Source organism: Anomaloglossus baeobatrachus, chromosome 7 (genome assembly GCF_048569485.1).
Source record: "Anomaloglossus baeobatrachus isolate aAnoBae1 chromosome 7, aAnoBae1.hap1, whole genome shotgun sequence".
Taxonomy (NCBI): Eukaryota; Metazoa; Chordata; class Amphibia; order Anura; family Aromobatidae; genus Anomaloglossus; species Anomaloglossus baeobatrachus.
The window spans coordinates 39100028-39111083 of record NC_134359.1 but is presented as its reverse complement, the minus strand read 5'-3'; positions in this window follow the sequence as shown (position 1 = coordinate 39111083).

The following is an 11056-nucleotide window of genomic DNA, read 5'->3' as shown; positions in this document are numbered from 1 at the left end:
TTTTTACATTTTTTGCTTGTTTGTTTTTGTTTTACAAAAATTGTATTTACTATTATAAAAAAATGGAATATGCAAATCTGATATTTATATATTTTTAAAATTATTTTTTTTACATTTTTTGCTTGTTTGTTTTTGTTTTACAAAAATTGTATTTACTATCATTAAAAAAAATGGAATATGCAAATCTGATATTTATATATTCTTTTGAATTATTTGAAATTTATTTTGAATTATACGGCAATGTTTCATTCTCTATATAGTTTTTGTTACTTTTTATTTATTTATTTTTCTTAGTTTATGGTTCTCCCTCATTAAAGTTCCACGAGGGCCCTTCATTACGATGAACTTTTGATGATGAACTTTCCTAATCTTTAAAAAATAAAATATAGTATAATTCACATTTCTGCATCTTGCATCTAATGTTCTTTAAATTGTACTTACCGTGCTCATTAAAATACGCTTGCAAATTTGTACCTTCACCTAAAGTAAAAAATAATCTCTGCCAGTCTCTCTTTTCTACATATCTGTTTTTCTGTTACTTCTTTTCCTTTTTTTTTCCTACATGACAATTACCTTTCATTACAAATTTATAAAATCATTTACATTTTAGCAGTTTAAATGTTTCTCCTGACATTTTGTAACTATTAGCCTCTTCTAGAATGGCATATGTTCAGGCAGTTAATAAAAAATTAAATTGAAAAGCACTAGACAAGGTGAAGCTTTGTATCATAGTGTTCGGAACATTTCTGAAAATATCATCTTTGTGTTGCAAACTGTGAAGTGAGGTTAGGGCTATGCCAATATGTGTATTTGTCATATCTGTCAGCGAGTCCGTGAACTAAGCAATCATACGGCTCCTAATTAGACAGTTACATTTTGGGCTTTTTTTTAAGAAGGAATCTTCGTGTAAAATGCGGCGTCTAAGATTTGACAAAGCCGGTTAGACTTAAAAAGGAAAAGCGCTCTCAGCCATCTATCAGACAATTGCTTCTGATGTGCACAATGCTAAAGAGCAACGTCAGTCACTATTGATATTAACATCAATGACACGCGGAATATTCCGAAAGGTAAATTATGGTAGAAATATATTTAGAAATATTAACTGGCTTTTTTTCGGTTAAAGAGGACAACCCCCCATCAGGATTTTCCTATAGAAACTAAAGCCAGTGCTATACTGGTGCTATCATGCTGATTCTATATATACCTTTAGTTGTGAGATCGGATGTATACTTTCTGAAATACAGGCAAGTAAAGTTTGTGCAATGCACTGTTATTTGATTGATGGGTGCAATAGAATATCTAATAGGTAGGTAGAGTTTTGCTAGTTATTCCCGCCCCTGTCTGCTGCCTGTCCTTCCTCCCCTTGTCTCTGTTATTACAGGGGGAGGAAGGAGGGTGGAAGGATAGGGGGGAGGAAGCACAGACAGCAGACAGGGGAGGGAATATCTAGCAAACCCGACCCATCTGTAGCACCTATCAATCAAGTACTAGTGCATTTCACAAACTTTACTTGCCTATATTTCAGAAACAGCTAGATATTCCTGCCCCTGTCTGCCTGCCAGTCCTCCCTTGCCCTGTCTGTTATTACCCTACTGCAAGCAAAGCCTAAGGCCCCTTTCACACTGCGCTCCAATCTCCATTCAGTGGTCCTGTCGGAGCTACTGCCTGTCTGAGCCCGCCTCAAAGAGGGTTTTGGACACATGCGCCGATAGGGCCACTGACTATAATGATGCAGATGGAGTCACCATGTGCTCTGTCTTGCACCATTTTTGGGAGTATACACTTATTGGAGATGGACACCCAGATGCAGTCTTCTACATCTAGGTGTCCATCTACAAAAAGCGTATACTTAAAAAAAAGGTGCATGGCAGAGCATGACAAATAAATGCGCATGCGTGAACCGATGAGGTGTCTGTACAGGCGCTATATTTCGCCCGCCAATGTGGATGATGTGGGGGAGTCGGGATACTATCCACCTTTATGGAATTCCTCACAGGCACTACTGAAGGTGGTATTTTTGGTTTATAAAGGAAAAATCTGGTGACCGGTTCCCTTTCAGTATGCATGCTGCTCCTGTCATGCCCCGGTATATAGCACAGAGTTATGTTTGTTTGGTAACATTGGGGGAGTGCTCTCTTTTGCCCGCTGTTGCCCCTTGCTAATTAGCGCACTATACAAATCCTTACACATCTTGTTGTAGAGATGAGAGAATTGAATGGAATATTGATACAATGGTTTTCTAGAGCAGATCGTTCTCTTCCTCAGGTATATGAGGTCCACTCTAGAAACGTGTTGTAACAGTATTTTATTAAAATAAAAAATGTATTAGTGGACTGCGCTTCCTTCATAGTATTTTTTTCTTTTTGGAGTTTGTGAAACTTGCAGATGTTGTCTTTGGTGGGATACGAACCACATAATCATTGAGTCACTTTATGACTTATTTTTGTGGTCGTGCTCTTTCCCAACTACCCTTTCCAGTACCAAGATTGGTGTGAATTTTACTCCCAACAAAGTCAATATTTCGGCAAAAGCTGGTGAATTCCAATTTCATAAGATCTGCTCATGTCTATGTGAAACATATAAGTTGGACCTTTTAGTTGTAGTATTAAGAGTCTTAAGATGTAATGGTAATAGACAAGTTTTATCTACTGAACCTCTTGGATGATGGACACCTTTCAACTTTTTAATTGGTGGCTATTATGTCCAGTGAAGAACTGAGTTAAGGAGTCGTAAAGTGACTCAATAATTATGTCGTTCGTATCCCACCAAAGACTAGAGATGAGCTGTGTTCGAGTCGAACTGTTCGCCAATCTCAAATTCGACCTGTTTTTGGTGATGTTCGAGTCGTTGAACAAACGCAAACACTTAGCTTCACGTTCAACAGTTCGAGGTTAAGTTTGATAACGGTTAAATCACCAAAATTGTAACTGGCTTTTCACAGTAATACTGTCATTCAATATTAATACAGTGAAACCTTGGTTATCGAGAACAATCTGTTCTGGGACTGTGCTTGTTAACCAAGTTACTGGTTTAGCAAAGCAAGATTTCCCATAGGAAATTATTGGAATGTAGACAATTCCTTCAACAACTTGTTAAATGTCCCTTCCTGGTCCCCTATTGTGCCATTCCACACACACACAAACACACAAAAACCCTACACGCACACACATATTATGCTCATCTTAGCCTCCGTTCCATCGCCGGCCTTCTGGGACTTGCAGTTCGCAGGTACAAGATGTGTATCGGGTAACCATAGCGACCGATGCCGGAACGTCCGCTGCCAGAGCGTTGACGTCAAAGGAAGGAGCCGCTTGCCTCTGATTGGCCAGTGCGCTGCTTTGAGTAGCATCTGACAGAGGGAGGAAGTTCCGACATCAGTCAATATGGTTACCCGATACACATCCTGTAGCGGCTAACTACGTGTATAGGGTAACCATAGCGATGAGGGAGGAACTTCCTCTGTCAGACGCTACTCAAAGGCAACGCGCTGGCAAATCATAGGCAAGTGGCACCTGCCTTTGACGTCAGTGCTCTGTCAGCGGAAGTTCCGGCTTTGCTCGTGATGTTTACCCAATACACATCTTGTACTGGTGAACTGCAAGTCCCAGGAGGCCGGCGATGGAACGTAAGGTAAGGTGAGCATAATATGTGTGTGTGCATTCGTGTTTGTGCATGTTTGTATGTATTTGTGTTTGCCTGCCATTGTTTTCAATGGTGTTCAAAAGTGTTCGACGAACATTCGTCGAACATTCGACGAACACACCCACCGTTCGACGAACCGAACTCGATCACTAGGGTGGTGGCTCATCTCTACCAAAGACAGCATCTGCAAGTTTCACAAAGTTTCCAAAAAGAAAAAAAATACTATGAAGGAGGCGCGGTCCACTAATGAATTTTTTATTTTAATAAAATACTGTTGCAACCTGTTTCTAGAGTGGACCTTATATACCTGGGCGGCATGGTGGCTTAGTAGTTAGCACTGCAGTCTTGAAGCACTAGGGTCCTGGGTTTGAATCCCACCAAGGACAACATCTGCAAGGAGCTTGTATGTTCTCCCCGTGTTTGCGTTTGTTTCCTCCGGGTACTCTGGTTTCCTCCCACACTCCAAAGACCTACAGATAGGGAATTAGATTGTGAGCCCCATTGGGGACAGCGTTCCTGATGTATGTGAAGCGCTGCGGAATATGTTAGCGCTATATAAAAATAAAGATTTATTTATTATTATTTATACCTGAGGAAGAGAACGATCCTCTAGAAAAGCATTGTATCAATATTTTATTAAACTAAAAAAACATCGTTGGACAGCCCCTCTTTCATCGTCTTCCTTCTTTTTGCAGTTTGTGATATTTATGCCGAGCAGGAGACAGTCTGACCTCTCTTTACTCCAGGGTTGCGCCTGTGAATTTGGGCAACTATTCCAGGTGAGCTCCTTTCATCATTAGGCACGCCCCATTACCGGTCCATTCGACCTCACACAGGGAGCGCCTCCCCTTCTTTTTCTTTTTCACAACTGCAAGTTTGACATATTGTCCCCATGTTGGACTTTCCTCCAGGTTCTCTGGTTTCCTTCCCCAATCCAAAGACATAGTGATAAGAAATTTTGATTGTGAGCCCCAATGGGGACAGTGTTAAAAAAAATTAACTAAAAGAGCTGTTAAATATGTTGGTGCTACACAAGCAAGCAACACAATGATAAAATAAATAAAGGAGTATTCCTACAATCAAAATGTATCCCATATCTACAGAATAGGGGAGAACTTACCGGCTAGTGGAAGTTTTATTTCTCGGACCCTCAGCATTCCTGAGAACAGGGCTCTATAGATTCTCAACCGTTTATTGTGAAGATGTGTCCATGGGGCTACCAAGAAAGCAGTATACAGAACTCGGCTATTTCCCGCACAGCTGATGAATGGTTCAGAGGTTGAACTTGCACACCTCTGCTTCAACAGATTAAGGCCCCACAGAGCCGTGATCTCAAGATCAGTGGTCAGACCCTCAGCGGTCAGTCATTATTGCAGATAGGAGATGAATTCATTTTCTAGGAATAGCCCTTGAACATGACCTTCCTTTAAAAACAATCAAACAATTTTTCAATTATGAGAAGTTATCACTAACACACATGAGCAAACCCAAGGTTCGGTGTTCGTACCGAACACAGACTTATCCCAAAAAATGGAGTTTGGGTGCTTTACGTATGCAAACTACTTGCATGAGCATTGCTGTGCTCGGGTATGCTCGGTGCTCAGCCCAGTGCGAACCACTTGCAGTATCTGAACAGTTTACACTGGGGGTAATAACAGCATGATCGGATGTAGTGTGCACCCAAAAAAAAAAAAAGAAATCCCCAGCTGCCCCCGGGAGTGATCTGTTTATGGCTAGCTGCATGTTGGCGAAGACCCAAACTGCCCAATTAGTGATTTCCATTGGGGTTCAGGTCCAGTTCTGGTCCCAAACCGAATGTTATCTAAGGTCTGGCTGATCCTACTGAACTTCAATGTGTCTGCTCATCATTAATCACTAACATGATCGGTGAGCAACATAACTAAATCATTAGGGGTCCAACCATGGAAGCCAGCACTGATTCCCGGAATGGGGGACTCATGTCCATGACTGGAAGGAGTGACACTCACGCAACTGTATTCAAGGGACTGACATAGTCAAGTATTGGCAGCTATATTCTCGTGAATGATTCATTGCCACTCCATTCAAATGAGGGGATTGCGATCTGACAACTCCGATCTAATAGTTGTCACTGCATTACCAGGAGAGACTTTAAACCCCTGAAAGTAAACAACAAAGCTTTTCATTCATTGATTCTGACTATTGTGTTCAATTTATATGAGTATATTATGATGTACCTCAAGGAACCTCAAGACCCACCTCTTCCAACAAGCCTACAACCTACAAAAGCCCTCAGTCCAGTAGACCACTGCGCAACCAGCTCTGTCCTCACCTATTGTACTATCACCCATTCCCTGTAGACTGTGAGCCCTCGCGGGCAGGGTCCCCTCTCCTCCTGTAGACTGTGAGCCCTCGCGGTCAGGGTCCTCTCTCCTCCTGTAGACTGTGAGCCCTCGCGGGCAGGGTCCTCTCTCCTCCTGTAGACTGTGAGCCCTCGCGGTCAGGGTCCTCTCTCCTCCTGTAGACTGTGAGCCCTCGCGGGCAGGGTCCTCTCTCCTCCTATACCAGTCTGTTTTGTACTGTTAATGATTGTTGTACGTATACCCTCTTTCACTTGTAAAGCGCCATGGAATAAATGGCGCTATAATAATAAACAATAATAATGTACAGTAAAAAATGATATTGTGGTTAGAGTTGAGCGAGTAGCTAAGTATTTGTACTCGCTATACTCATAACGAGTACTGCCTAATACTCGCGTATTCATTCCGAATAGCGTGTGCAATGCAAGTCAATGGGGAAAAACTCGCAAAGTAACCTGAATTCTGCATTATTTGCTACTCAGACGAATAGTGCAGAATTCGGGTTACTCGTTACATTGGGAGTATTCCCCATTGAGCTGCATTGCACACGCTATTCGGAATGAATACACGAGTATTAGGCAATACTCATTATGAGAAATTTAAATTCCATCAGAGAAACAAAAAAAAAAACAGTATGGAGGACCCACACCTGGTTGATAGCAGCTCATAAATGCATGATATGAATAGAGAAACTTGAGCAAAATGCTGGATAATAATCAATTTTTATTTAGAAAATATTAAGGTGCATAGTGCAAAAAATAACACATGATTAAGAACATATGATAGTGATATACAAGGAGAACAGGGGACATAATAAGACCATTGCCGAGTACAGACAGAGGAAATGTGAGTTGTAAGAAACGATCACAAAAGAGGCCTGTCTATGATTGTGAAAAATGCCAGGTAAAACTCTAAGAGTCCCAAAACAGAATTAATATGCCTAATGGCAAAAATTTGCCCTGTAGTAAAGTAAACCGTATGGTATACTGTGAGGGGTCAAAGGGATATACCTGGAATTAAATTGAAAGTCTGGCAGGAGCGTAGCAAAAAGTGCCTAATGCAGATGGCATTACCAAAGTCCGGTGGTGGAGAGGAGCCCGACGTACGTTTCACGGCATCTAGCAGATCACTGGCCGCTTCATCATGGGGGAACATAAAAGGTGGTCTTTATGAGTATAGCGAGTACGAATAGTTAGGTACTCGCTCAACTCTAATTATGGTAGAGTGTTAGTCAGTGTACATTAGAAATTTTTGGACTTTTCAACATGACAGGAAAAACTATTTTTTGCACTAAATTGGTAAAAAAAAAAAGTTTCATAACTTTGTCTATTGAATTAAAAGGTGAATTGTTTTCAGAAGGGAGAATAAGCTTTAAGCTGCACGTGGATCTTGAAATATTCATTTTGGGAGTCGCTCATTGCTCATTCTGTTCTCCGAATCTTTATTCAATAGACATAACATGGAAGTTTTAACAGTCATTCCAGATTAACCTCATCTGTGCTTTCTGAGGCAAAGGATCTGATGAATTTACAGCCAGACAGATGAAAATGCTATTTGGAGAGAGATTGGGAGTTTATTTGATTAAATCCGTTTCTCCACTACCTTGACCTCTTCCTTGTGAAATAATCAGTACTGTTTAGCAATAATATTCAGCCATTAATAATGAATTACTTGGGAACAGGTTCCATCTGCAGTGCAACAAACCCATTGACTTCTGATGGTTCACTTTCGTTACTGCACAAAATAGGTAATTTTCCCATTGAGAAACTTAATTTATATTGGTGTTTACAGCATTTTGCTTATTTGTAAAGTGATTTATTTATTTTTTTAGTATTTTTATATTGGCTTTTTATCAAACAAGTATTACCCAGGTAGTCAAGTGAATAATCAGAGGAAATGTTGGAGAATATTAGCCTCCAATCCCTCCTAAAGTTACACTTTCCTCCATATTTTGTTTTCCTCTTCTATCAAGTTCTTACAATTCTATTCTTTGATGGCGGTCAATTAGACTGTATTGCAGAGAATAAAGTCATTTAAAGTTGGAGGAAGATTCCAGGGATAGTTCTGGAACAAGGATGGTAAAGGGATAATGCTGAGTAACTGAGTAGCTTCCTCCTTTAAATGAGCTGGAAAGCCTATTTTGTGAGTAGTGATGAGCGGGCACTACCATGCTCAGGTGCTCTGTACTTGTAACTAGTGATGAGTGGGCACTACCATGCTCAGGTGCTCTGTACTTGTAACTAGTGATGAGTGGGCACTACCATGCTCGGGTGCTCTGTACTCGTAACTAATGATGAGCGAGCACTACCATGCTCGGGTGCTCAGTACTCGTAACTAGTGAGGAGCGAGCACTACCATGCTCGGGTGCTCAGTACTCGTAACTAGTGATGAGCGGGCACTACCATGCTCGGGTGCTCAGTACTCGTAACTAGTGATGAGCGGGCACTACCATGCTCGGGTGCTCAGTACTCGTAACTAGTGATGAGCGGGCACTACCATGCTCAGGTGCTCTGTACTCGTAACTAGTGATCAATAAGCACTACTATGTTCGGGTGCTCAGTACTCCTAACTAGTGATCAATGAGCACTACTATGTTCGGGTGCTCAGTACTCGTAACTAGTGAGGAGCGGGTACAACTATGCTCGGTTGCTCAGTACTCGTAACTAGCGATGAGCGGGCACTACCATGCTCAGGTGCTCAGTACTTGTAACTAGTGATGAGTGGGCACTACCATGCTCGGGTGCTCAGTACTCGTAACTAGTGATGAGTGAGCACTACTATGCTCAGGTGCTCAGTACTTGTAACTAGTGATGAGCGGGCACTACCATGCTCGGGTGCTCGGTACTTGTAACTAGTGATGAGCGAGCACTACCATGCTCGGGTGCTCGGTACTCGTAACTAGTGATGAGCGGGCACTACCATGCTCAGGTGCTCTGTACTCGTAACTAGTGATCAATGAGCACTACTATGTTCGGGTGCTCAGTACTGGTAACTAGTGATGAGTGAGCACTACCATGCTCAGGTGCTCAGTACTTGTAACTAGTGATGAGCGGGCACTACCATGCTCAGGTGCTCAGTACTCGTAACTAGTGATGAGCGAGCACTACTATGCTCAGGTGCTCAGTACTTGTAACTAGTGATGAGCGGGCACTACCATGCTCGGGTGCTCAGTACTCGTAACTAGTGATGAGCGGGCACTACCATGCTCGGGTGCTCAGTACTCGTAACTAGTGATGAGCGGGCACTACCATGCTCGGGTGCTCAGTACTCATAACTAGGGATGAGTGGGCACTACCATGCTCGGGGTGCTCAGTACTCGTAACTAGTGATGAGCGGGCACTACCATGCTCGGGTGCTCAGTACTCATAACTAGGGATGAGCGGGCACTACCATGCTCGGGTGCTCTGTACTCGTAACTAGTGATGAGCGAGCACTACCATGCTCAGGTGCTCAGTACTCGTAACTAGTGATGAGCGGGCACTACCATGCTTGGGTGCTCAGTACTCGTAACTTGTGATGAGCGGGCACTACCATGCTCAGGTGCTCAGTACTCGTAACTAGTGATTAGTGGGCACTACCATGCTCAGGTGCTCAGTACTGGTAACTAGTGATGAGTGAGCACTACCATGCTCGAGTGTTCAGTACTCGTAACTAGTGATGAGCGGGCACTACCATGCTCAGGTGCTCAGTACTCGTAACTAGTGATGAGCGAGCACTACCATGCTCAGGTGCTCTGTACTCGTAACTAGTGATGAGCGGGCACTACCATGCTCGGGTGCTCAGTACTCGTAACTTGTGATGAGCGGGTACTACCATGCTCGGGTGCTCGGTATTTGTATTTAGTGATGAGTGACCACTACCATGCTCAGGTGTTCTGTACTGGTAACTAGTGATGAGTGATCATTACTATGCTCGGTATAACTCAAGTACTGAGTATAATGGAAGTCAAGGGGGAACTCTGGCTTTTTTCCGAAAATCTGAAAACTTCCATTATACTCAGTACACAAGTCACGTCCGTTCGAGTGTCCGGCTGCTCGTTACAAGTACAGAGCACCTGAGCATGGTAGTGCTGGCTCACTACTAGGAGGAAGAAGAAGTGGAAGCCAAAGAAAAGGAGAAAAAATAAGGAGGGCAGAAATGAGAAGAAGAAGAGGAAAAAGAAGATGAAGAAGGAAAGGAGGAAGATGAAGAAGAAAAGGAGGAAGGGGATGAAGAGGGGGTAGATGAACAAAAAGGGGAAGATGAAGAAAAAGAAGATAAAAAAGAAGAGGAAGAAGAAGAAGATGATGATCATGATGATGATTATGAAGAAGAGGAGGAAGAGGGAAAAAGAGGAAGAAAAAGAGAAAGAAGCTAAGAAAGAAGAGTAAGAGAAAAAAATGGAAAAAGAGGATGAAGAGGAAGAGAAAACAGGAAGAAGAAAAGGGAGAAGAGGAAAATGTAAATGAAGAAAAAAAGAACAACAGTAGTAATAATAGTAATAGTAAGATGATGATGATGATGATGATGATGAAAAAGAAGAGGAATAATAATAATAATATGATGATGATGATGATGTTGATGAAAAATAAGAGGAATAATATCAATAATAATAATAATAATAATAATAATACGATGATGACGATGATAATGATGATGATGAAAAAGAAGAGGAATAATAATAATAATATGATGATGATGATGATGATGTTGATGAATAATAATAAGAATATTATTAATAATAATAATAATAATAATAATACAATGATGACAATGATGATGATGATGATGATGATAATGATGATGATGATAATGAAAAACAAGAGAAAGGCACAAAGCAAAACAGAAAAAAATAAGGTGTAACTTACTAAAAACCTCAACAACCTAAAAACAAGTGCGAATACAATAATAAATCTGGCCTTTTGCATTATTCTGGAGTTCAATAATATTATGAAATAACCTCTTCCCTCTGGTGCAGGTGGATAGAATATTATATTTTGATATTTTGTATCTATCAGGAAAGAAGAACTTCAGCTGTTATAAAAAAAAAAAATATTTAAAAAAATTAATGATCACAGAGTTTCTCCCATATTTAG